Below are 11664 nucleotides of genomic sequence, written 5' to 3'. Positions count from 1 at the left end.
GGTAATTGTATCCTAGGTTTCACGTGTCCTATCCTAGGCTTCTCTCCTAGGCATAGGGTCCAGAAATAAAAGGTTGTGGTCTTTTTGGATTGATATTACTGTAATCTAGTATTACTGAGTTTAGTTTTGAATAGAAATTGACAGGAGATAAAGAATATATATATATGTATATATACACACACAGACATGTATACACACATATCATGTTATAGTCACATATGATATACGAGTATGTACACATATATTCACATGTACATATCCACATACATACAATATATATGTGTGTATGTATATATGTATGTGTATATATGTGTATGTGTGTGTGTGTATACATAATACACTAGAAAGCATTCAGAAAAGCAGGAGCTGAGAGGCAGTGATGGCATGATGCCATATGAAGACTGGTTAAACTAGAAATGTTTAAAGTGGAGGAGATAAAACTTAACAGTGACACAATAACTATCTTCAAATTTTTGAACGTATGGAAGAAAGAGGGAACTTGCTTTGCTCCACTCTAGGGCACAGAACTAGAAGCAATAAATGAAAGTTGCAGAGGGTCAGTCTTGCACTCAGAGTAAAGAATGACTTAATAATTAAAGTCACCCAAAAGTTGAACAAGGTGCACTGGGAAATAGTAGGTTCTCCTTCCCTAGAAGTCTTCAGACAAAGCCTATCACCAATGGAAGGGATTCTCTTGGTTAAGTATGGATGGAACAATTTTACCTCTGAATGCTGTGATTAAGAAGAAATTTTCTTTTCCTTTTTATTCCTGGGGGGTAGATGGAAGTGGGTGAGAGAGGAACTCCCTGGCCGAAGGGGAATTGTCATTAATTAACACATTAGATGTGAAATGTGAATCCCAGAGAAAGGTATCAAGTGATCCAAAATCCAAAACAAATGGGTCCTCCAAATGGGGTAACTCAGACTCATGGATATGAAGGAGGGAAAAGGAATATGTGCTGGGCACTGTGCTTAATGCTTTTTTTTAAAAAAAAAATATCTCATTTTATCCTCCTAACAATCCTGCTAGGTAGGTGCTGTTATTATTTCCACTTTGCAGCTGAGAAAACTCAGGCAAACAGAGGTTTTAAGCATGAAGAAACAGAGGCATTTTCCTTATTAAAACCCCCATTAACTGTCCACATCTGTAGAGGCCAGTGAATCAGCAAGCATGGATGAAGTTCCAATTATTGTACTAGGATTCAGATGTAAAAAAAAATACTACCTGCCCTCAAGGAGCTTATATTCCATTGGGGAAAACAAAATGAACTGATTCTATTCCAGCATCTAGGAAACAGGATAGGAAGAAAACAGGGGCAACCCAACAAGAGAAAGTATATTAGGAATCTACTCCAAAGGCTACAGGTGAGGATAGCTCCAATGAGCTCTAAAGGAGAAAGAAAAAAAACTTCTTATGAGGACAGCTCAAATACGGCTGTCACCCCCCAGTTGTCATTGTCTTTTCCTCTGAGGTTATTTTCCTTCTACTCTATATATTTCTAGCATTATTTTGGGCAGCTAGGTTGACACAGTGGATAGAGTCAGGAGGACGTGAATTCAAATCCAGCCTCAGATATTAGCTGTGTGACCCCAGACAAGTCACTTAACCCTGTTCGTCTCAGTTTTCTCATCTGTAAAATGAGCTGGAGAAGAAAATGGCAAACCAATCCAGTATCTCTGTGAAGAAAACCCCAAATGGGGTCACAAAGAGTCAGACAACCAACTAAACAACAAGAAAAATATAGTTGTTTACATGTTATCTCCTTAGAATATGAAGTCCTTGAGAGCAGGGACTGTTTTTTAACTTTCTACTGCAGGGCTTTGCACATAGAAAGCACTTCCTAAATGTTTGTTGATCTGGTTTGACTTGATGGTATCAAACCAAGGTGATGGTAAGGCTGAGTTATGAGACTGTAGTTAGCCTGGAATGCTGACAAGGAATGGGAACATGAAGTGAAAGTCAAACAACTAACAAGTGACACAGCTGGCCAATCAGTGGGCCTGGAGTCAGGAAAACCAGAATTCAAATCCAGCCTTAATAGCTATGTGATCCTGGGCAAGTCACTTAACCTCTGTGTGCCTCAGTTTCTTTATCCATAAAGTGAGAGTAGCAGAAATATAGAAATGCATAGAAAGCCCTCATTTGTCTGCAGCATACATCCCTACTATTGCAATGCCACATTACTTCCCTTCTCACTATCATTTTAGAAAAAGTGGCTGCATAAGTTGGGCTCACCACAGTATTTGTAATCTTTGTCATATGTACTCTAAAAAAAAAAAATGGCACAAGCCCATGGCTTTACATTTGAATTCAATTGCATGGTTTCTCCTTTACATTTTAAAATATGGATTAGGTCACTATTAAGAAGAGGAGCAAATCAAAGGATGCTAAGCATGGATTTAGTAATGGCAATACCTCAGACTCACATAAAGATAATATCTCCACCAAAATTCCAGTGCTTGTAATATGCAAACTGAGTAATAACTCCCAGAAACAGACTTCATCTCTTAGTTCAGGTCAGTGTAGAGCCTTTTCAAAGCCATCCAACATTCCATCTGATAACCTCACCTGTGATATTATAAAAAAGTAAATTAGGACACCATTCTTGATTACCTCGAGATCTTTGTTCATTTAGATCGAGTATACGACCTAGAAATAAACATACACCTTCAGTATGATTGGTATGAGAAGTATAATTGTGGTGAGAATATAACTCATTAAAAGATACAGCATTTTGCTTTTACAGCTATTCTCCTCTAACGATGTAGGAAAACAAAGGTTATGGTACTCTAGTATGTACCGATAAGGGCTTCTGAGACCGACAGAGGCACGATGAATGTTTTAAAACATTAGCAGTTGCCAGAATCACACATGTGAACTGTTTGTTCTTCCTTATATAAGTTTAAGAAGGGAATAAAGCTCTTTTGAGAAGGGAAACTTATGGTTGTACTATTGGATGAAGGCCAGCAGGCTTATCTTTCTGAAGTGCTATTACCAAAATGTAACGTAGAGATTCATTGTTATTGTTTCATGTTTGAAGAAAAGTGGAATACCATTCAGGATTCACAATGAAAAAACTAATGCTTTGGGGAAAGGTTGATGTCTAGATCCTGTCAATATACTCCAAAAATATGGTGCCATAAGGGCAAAGTATGTGTAACAATTCGCTGGAAGTGCTATCCATCTGGGAAATTCATCCAAATTGATTTAATTATATTTTGCAATAAAAAACTACTTCTTTACTTGATGGAAAAATACTCTAAATAATTACTAACGATACTATTGAAAGTGGATATCATAAGTAAATGTCCATTGTCATGTAGTATTTTAACAATGAAAAAGTAACCCATTTTAATATTCTGTGTTGTTTCAGAGACTATTCACCACTGCTGTTCAGTCTGTTTTTGATCAGTTAACTGATGTCCTGGGCATTCTTAAAAGCGATTATCAGTAATGTCTGTCTGTTCTGATGGTGCATCTACTATGTCTAGTTACTCTGCTGAGAGTTTAAATAAAATGTAATGAAAGAAACTGAAATAATCTATGGAAACTGCCATACACATTGCTTGAACTTCATTCCAATTGTAAACAAAACATAATTCTTGAATTATTTTCCATTATTCAGACTTTTATGCCTTCTTGGAAGGGAGTACTATGTGACATTCAGCAAGAGAAATTACATAAGCAGTAGGTTGCTAATGGAAAACTTGGAAGTTATTGTCAAATACAAGATGGGCATGAAGAACCCAGAGTTGCTACTATAAATGAAGCTGCCCTGTCATTTTCTAAGCTTTACAACCAATTGCCAAAACAGTTTGCCTTGCTAGTACTAAAATAAAAGATGGGAGTTTTGTAGGCATCAAATAAAACAAGATGCTTGAGGAGTGTTGTAAAAAAAAACAAAAGGGAGGAGCCCCACCCTTTAACTGAATTCACTTAAGTTCACCTTTGCTGTCCATATGATGTACTTTATTCTATGAAGTAGAAATTGTGAATAAGGCTGAGTTCCAAATTCTAATTTATGCAAACTTTTTTACTTCTAACATTACAACTCTTTGGCTGTGAGAAGTGCTTCAGAATATCCAGTGATGATGTAAATATATAGAAAATAATACATCAATACCTCCACATAAGAAGAAGCAAACATGCATGCTTTCTGATGACACATTTTTGTCCCAACATGATTTTGATGGAAAAGAGGAGTAGGAGGTAATAATTTCATTTCACTCACATTTAGACTGAATATTACTGGCATTGACTAAAGATTTGAGATAAGGAGACTTATAAAATTGTGACTGCAAGTGGGAAAACCGCTAACCTTAGGCATTGGCAGAGAGGATGTGAAAAATCATTGCTAACCAATTGAAAGTGTCTCTTGAGGGGATGGAAGCTGGGACTTGGGAGACATGATAGACCTGTGGCTTGAAAAAGAATCAGATTGGTCTTTCACATTCCTTTATAAAACTTTATGAAACTATTCAGAGCTTTAGATTCTCACTTGTAACAAGCTGTTCATGTGAAAGAGTCATTCTGGGTAAAAAGAGCCATTATGAATAAAACAATACAAAACCAAAAAAAATCCCCAGGAAACACAATGCCCCCAAAATGCCTCAACTTGTGATATTGACCATTGACCAAGAGTTGCCTTGAAGATCTAATTATGATCATGTGATTAAAGAATTTAATTCCATAACACTTGGTGATTGACAACTTATTCTTCAATACATGAAGATTAAATTACTTTTTCTATTTTGGGAAGTTTGAGTTAGCTCATTATTAGGGTAAAGATCAAGCTCATGAAAATTGACTATCTTGTTTATGCCTGATTCTCACTACATCAAAAATTGGTGTTCCGTGCCTTGTATTTAAAGTTTGCCACAAAAACAAACGACTTATGTTGATGTTATCCCAGGGTTTATCAGGCAGACACTTTTAATTTGGATTTGGGGAACTGTGTTTTTGGAGATTTCTGGAAAGGGGGAACTGGAAGAAGAGATTTCATGAGTTCATTCTCCTTCTTGGCCCCATAGTCAGGGTAGAGCAGAATGTCAGACCTTCATGTGCATGGTTCTCCACTCTTGCCTTCTAAGTCATTGAAAAGTTACCACTGCTGTTACTGCTGTTGTTTCTGTATTGAACAGATAGAAGATGGGCTCAAGAAACCACTGAGAACTAAATACAATGTTTGGTGATCCATGTGCACACTGTCCATTAAAAAAACTAACTTTAGATAAGTTTTTAGTTTCTTTAATTTTTCTGAGTGAAAATAATGCCCTTTATGATTGAGGATGCAAGAAACATTATTATTAAAAAATTCCTCTGGTGCACACTCTAATGATACATGCCCCATATGCCTAAGATGATGGACAGGTGGCCAAATGCTTCACAGGTTTGGTTTCAATCAGTGATTTTCAGTGTAACTATATAACATCTGTATGAAGCTACCAGACATTTTGCCCCCAATTGCACGGCCATAGTTTGTAATTAACTTTTTAGCTTAAAAATACATTTATTTATTTAAACTAAGCAGTATTTGTTCTCTCTCCTTACCTGTCCTCCTTAAGAAAAGTAAACCCTTTATAATAAAAATGCACAGTCAAATAAAACAAATTCTCCCATAGACTATATTTGAAAATTCTGTTGTTAGGTTTAGGAAAGAATCATACACAAGCTAATTCCTATGTTGCTAATCTACCCAGAAAACTCTGCTCCCATAGTAAGGAGGGACTGTTTTTGCAATGCCCCCCCCTCCCAAAAAAGCACATAGGGGGAGCTCTCCCTGAAAATGTTGCCAAATAAGGGATATAATATTTAATTTGAATGAGGTCAAGGAAGGCATACTGTCATCAGCAAATTATTTTATCATTATAGATACTAAAAAATTGTCTTTAGGATCACTGATATAGACTTATAGTTCATTTACTAGGGAAACACATATTCATTTGCTCTTTCCTACTCAGAGAACTGACCCTTTGCCACAATCCCTCCTCTCTCTTATACGTATATATGATAGCCACCTACTCCCTGGAACAAAAGAAAACCAGATAACAAACCTAGCAATTTTGGAAACTGCTCACCAACCTTTGCCAAATGAAGTGAACAGTTTAGATGGTAACAAAGAAGAACAACTCTGAAAGACTTAAGAACTGTGACCAATGCAATGACCAGCCGTATCTCCAGAGAACCTGATGAAGTATTGTAGCCACTTCCTGACAGAGAATTGATGGACCCAACGTGCAAAATGAGACACGTTTTTGGACATGGCCAAAGTTAGAATTTGTTTTGCTTGGCTATGCATATTTGTTATAAAAGTTTTCATTTGGAGGAGAGACGGACGGATGGGAGTAAGATAAAAACAGGAGGGAAGGAAGGAATAAACATTTACATAGTATCTATTATGTTCCAGGCTCTGTAGTAGACACTTTATAAATATTATCTAATCCTCACAATAACCTTGCAAGGTAAGTGGTGTTATCTCTATTTACAGTTGAGGAGACTGAGGCAAAAGTTGTGACTTAAACGCTTATGTTAAGTAACGTAAAATAAAAACTAATGTAAAAATGTAAAATAAAATTTAATCTTTGCTGTAATTCTTGTCCAAAAGTTCTCTCTCAAATGCCTGTCCTTTCTTAGTCATATGTCCTCTCTTTCTACACGTGTCTATAGAGTTACAGCTAGGAAGGTGAGACATTATCCACGTGATGTGCAATCTGTAGGTCAATGAAAAAACAAAGCCACAACAGAAGTGCAATGGTGAATCCTTCTTTTGAAATGTTGATTGAGACCCTGTCTTTCCTTTAGATGACAGTCCTGATTTTGAAAGGACAAATCATAACCTGTGAGAAGAGCTAGTTTAAAGAAGGCTTCTCCTTCATATTTTGTACCTAAGTGTATATATGGCAAAGAAAACTGGCAACTCCCTACACATGTTATTGTTACATAGAGAGCCACTGATCAACATCAAACTTAGTTATCCCCCCTCTCTTTATAAACCCTTTTGCATATAGAAGCTCACACTGGCTTAGGCATCTATACCTCCATTGTGTTTGTGACAATCTTGGTGGGTCATTATTCATAAAAGTTGAGATTCTTTTAATTTCAGAAGGCTCCAGTCTAGGGCCCTTTCAAGCTATATTCCTTTTAATCACCACATGGCAGAGCATGATGCAACAGCTGCAGTATATTGTATTTCTCCGAGAAAATGGAAAACACACTCACCCAGCTCCATTGACAACAGACCTAAAAATGGCTGCCAGTTAATGGTCTCCATACTTAGCAGTTTCATGGTTGGTTTTCTCCACCCTTCTTGTCAGTGCATCAACTCTGAGAGGGGATGAAAACACCTTCAAGGAGGCAGATAAGCATTTTCATGGTTTCTTCGAGTTCCCTCAACTTAAGTGACAAAATACCAGGCTGAAAATTAGCAAGGAACAGGAAACAGTGTAAGTGCCCATCAACTGTGGAGTAGCTAAACAAACTGTGATGTAGGAATGTAATGAAAATGTAATGGAAAATTGCTCCATCATAAGAAACAATGGGCACGAAGAAGCATGGGAAGACAAATGAATTTATGTAAAATGAGGTACGCACTACTAGGAATATGGTATACGCAATGAATATAACAAGGAACAATGTTGTGGTTCAGTTATTTCAGTTGTGTTTGACTCTTCCTGACCCCATGTGGGGTTTTCTTGGTAAAGATAATGGAATGGCTTGCCATTTCCTTCTCTAGCACATTTTTTAGGTGAGGAAATGGAGGCAAACAGGATTAAGTGACTTGTCCAAGGTCGTATGACTATTAAGTGTCTGAGGCTGGATTTGAACTTAGAGAGATGTCTTCCTGACTCCAGGTCTTGCAATCTATCCACTGTACCACAAGGTACAAAGGAGACCAAAAAACAACAATAATGAACCAAAAAACAAACAAATAAACAAACACTGTGCAACTTATTTTAAAGATAAATCTTGACTCTAGGGAAGAGTTTAGAAAATTAGTCTTTCTGCAGTGGTAAGGGATCAAAGGTGTGGGATGGTGGTATAGAGCACTGGGTTGGCATCTAGACAGACCCAAGTTCAAATCTTACCTTAGATACTAGCTGTATAATTCTCTCACTACTAGTCTCAGTTTTTTCATATGCAAAACAAGGCGGTTGAACTTACCAGCCTCTAAAGTCTCTTCCAGCTCTAAATCTATGATTCTACAAACATTGCCCATACTTTCCTACATGGCTAATTCATTCATTACTTTTGCTGAATGGTCATCACAAGGGATGGCTTACTGGGTAGACAAGAGGGAAAAGACATATATGGAAATAAATGTGATGTAAAAACAAAAGGCATCAACAGAAATAATATAATTTGTAAACATTAAAAAGAAAAGACATTTGTTGGGATAGGTCAGTTTTCCTTGGTTAGTTCCTCATGACAGCAGTGGTACCACTCATACCCTGCCCTGATATTCTGATTCTCTACCCACCAGACGCCTGGGACGTCTGTTAGCACAGGGTATGGGAGGAGAGCAAAGGAGTAAAAGGTGTTGGCCACAAAGAGGACCAAGATCAGGAGATGAAGCAGAGAAGATGAAACCAGAAAAAGAAAAGGAGGTGAGGGAAGGGAGGAACATGGAATGACTGCAGAGGAGAAGGAGAAAACTTAGATGGAGAAAGAACAGAGAAATATGTAAGAAAAATCTGGCTTTGTACTGGGCCTGACTTTCCTGCTCTGAAATTATCTTAGCAAAATAATAATTTTGTTATTAGTTGCATCAAAAGACGGTAAAGAAAGCATGGCAATAACTAGCAAAGCAGCCTTTTTCACCTGTGTGTTAGCATAAAAATTCACCGAAACAAAATATTAAGTCACCAAAGGTCTCTTCATTTTTCCTTTCTAACTCATCAAGATAAGACTCTTGCCCTAGGCTGTCAAGAGTTGATCTTTAGCTAAACCAATGAAAGGGAGCTGCTTGGTAAAGGTCAAATAAAATGGAACATAAACCCCTTAGAACCATCCTATAAAACAGGCCAAGTCATTGGCAAGGTTCCCTTTACTATGTAATTTAAGAAAGAGCTATCTTGATCCTAGAAGAGCTCAATGGCCTGAGAAGACTAATAGGTAAAGTGAGGAGGAGGAACATGGAAAAGGGAAATGGGGGTGGGGTAGATGAAGCTTATAAAAGAACTTTTGGTTCAGTTTTAGGTTTGAACCTATACCCCACAGTCACAGCAGCTTTTAACTACTCAATTTGCCAGGTACATGTCCCAGCCAGGCCCTGTTTTATCCCTTTTCTTTCCTGAAAGGTTGAAAAGTGAATGTATTTGTATGGTAAAAAAGGAGTAAATTCCTTCAGCAGGAGAGCAATGAAATCCTAGAGCTTTTAACTCTGTAGTTCTTCTTTTAAAAGCGACTTTTCATTATGTTGTAGTAAACCGTGTTTGCTCATAGAGGACACACCTTCTGACTTCATGAATTTTCACTGGCTGTCTCCCTGTGCCTGAAATTCTCTCTCTCCCTTCTTCCCTGTCTCCTGGCTTTTCTGGATTCCTTCAAGGTCCACCTTTTATAAGAAGCCTTTCCCAATTCCCCTTAAAGCTAGTATCTTCCCTATGTCAATTTATGTCCAATTTATGTTGTAAATATCTTGTATATACATAGTCATTTGCGTGTTGTTTCTCCCATTAGCTTGTAAGCTCGGTCAGGGAAAACACTGTAGTTTTGTTTTTTTTTTTTTTTTTACCTCTTAAATTCCTGCCTCTTAGCACAGTGCCTGACACACAGTAGGTAGTTATTAAAAGCTTATTGACTTTAAGTTAATACATTATTGTGAGGCCTTTCACATTAAGTGAGGCCTTTCACAGCACAGAAAATTCAATTCTACAACAATATCCCCAACCTTTCATTGCATTCAATCCAATTCCAATCTTCTCGGTAATCTAGACTTTGAGAAAAAGAGAAAAAAATCAGACTCAATGAAATTTCACTTTCTGTACTTCCCTCCAGCTTTAAGGTCACCCAGGATGAGATGCAAGGAGCCATAAATATGGACAATTGAAAGAAGAAAACCGAAAAGGGGAACAAAAAGTCCATATAATCACTCCACAGACTGGATACCTTGCCTCAGAGACTTGGCTCAATTTCCATTTCATTATTTATAAATGCAAACACTAATGCATAACAGTTCTTGCACATCATTTTATTATGCCTAAAATTAAATTTATTCTATGAGGAAATGTGGGTTTGTCCTGGTCCAGGAAGCTAGTACAAGGAAGCCAAGATTTGGTAATCTTTTTAGGGGCCCAAGGTATCCCTTTGGAAAAAAAAAACCCTTGACTTGCATACACCTCTTTGTTAATTTTAATTCTTATTTATCTTCCGCTCCTGAAAAAGAAAAAAAAACTACCATATGGGAGGGTCTTAATCTTACAACAACCATCACCTCATGCTATTTACTTTGTCTCCTGGCTCTGGGAAAACACTAAATTAGCAGAGACTAGCCAATAACCATAGAAATGGTGTTGGAGGCCAAGCCTGGAAAGGTGGGAATGGACAGCTGCTACAAAGAAATGACAGAGGATCCAGTACAAGAACCTAGAACCAAATCAATGCTGGAAATGAGGTATAGGATGAAACTGGCCAGAGGGGGAGAGAGAGAAGTGTTATGTGCTATGACTAAGGAAAGAGTTCAAGTTTAAATATTGATAGTAATAAGAAAAGCTCTCGAACCCCACACATGAAGAACTCACCTTTACTCCACATGGGAACACAGCTGCTGGGAAGACAGAAGGGCAAACCTTTTAGTAGAGATCACTTCGTTGAATCAGCTGGAAGCAAAAATATGGTTCTTCCTTTAATCTCTTTCAGTATTGCTTTGCACAATGAGCTGGAAATTGACTTGAAAAGTGCTTCTGTTCTCACCAACAAATTCCAAGTCCCAAGGATAAAGCTCTGGAGGCAAGAAGTTTTCAGCTTTCTGTTAAGGACCTGTGTTTTTGGAATTTACTGACCCTCTGGGTCACATGAGGACCCTGCCAGCTGATTCTTGGGTCAGAGTCAAAATATAACTACTCTAATGGATCATCTGTAGCTAATTCAGTCATTCAAACTAATTGGAAGGTCAATTTGACTTACCAAGACATTTGAATTATTTAAGGAGCTTTTCTAGAGGAGGACAGATTTATTACTTTTATATACTACAGTAATTAGAGTTAGACTCAATAGGTTGCCTGGGATAGCAATCCTTAAGGGATTTATAACAATAGCATCCCAACTGTTCTTGTGGAAGTATTTTATAGTATTCATTTGCCTAGAAAATGCTTTAAAAATAGTCCAATGTTAAATTTTAGTCCCATTCCTACCAAAATTACTAAAAATTCTTCATTAATGTGTTCTAAGCTATGGCAGGTAGGAGGGGGAAGAAAGGCGTTTTGAGCTTTGAAGGAGGGTGGCAGGTAAGTTCAAGGTTTAGGGCAGCTGGTGATGCAGTGACTAGCATATCAGGCCTGAAGTCAGGAAGACTCATCTTCATGAGTTCAAATCTGACTTCAGATACTAGCTATGTGATCCTGGGTAAGTCATTTAACCATTTTTACCTCAGTTTCCTGGAGCTGGAGAAAGAAATGGCAAACCATTCCAGTATCTTTGCCAAGAAAATCCCAAATGGGATAAAT

At 37.5% G+C, this 11664-nt stretch overlaps 1 long non-coding RNA gene across 1 annotated transcript; it reads right to left on the bottom strand.

Annotated features, from left to right (window-relative positions):
- Positions 1-2298: 2298 nt before the first annotated feature.
- On the bottom strand, positions 2299-11028 carry LOC140524193 (uncharacterized). Its single transcript, XR_011973597.1, has 3 exons — positions 10741-11028; positions 7220-7414; positions 2299-2569 (listed from the first exon to the last, which is right to left on the bottom strand). It is a non-coding gene; the product is annotated as an uncharacterized lncRNA (long non-coding RNA).
- Positions 11029-11664: the final 636 nt, after the last annotated feature.

The sequence above is a fragment of the Notamacropus eugenii genome, chromosome 2 (assembly GCF_028372415.1).
Source record: "Notamacropus eugenii isolate mMacEug1 chromosome 2, mMacEug1.pri_v2, whole genome shotgun sequence".
In the NCBI taxonomy this organism is placed as follows: Eukaryota; Metazoa; Chordata; class Mammalia; order Diprotodontia; family Macropodidae; genus Notamacropus; species Notamacropus eugenii.
This window is presented reverse-complemented; position numbering and strand designations above follow the sequence as displayed.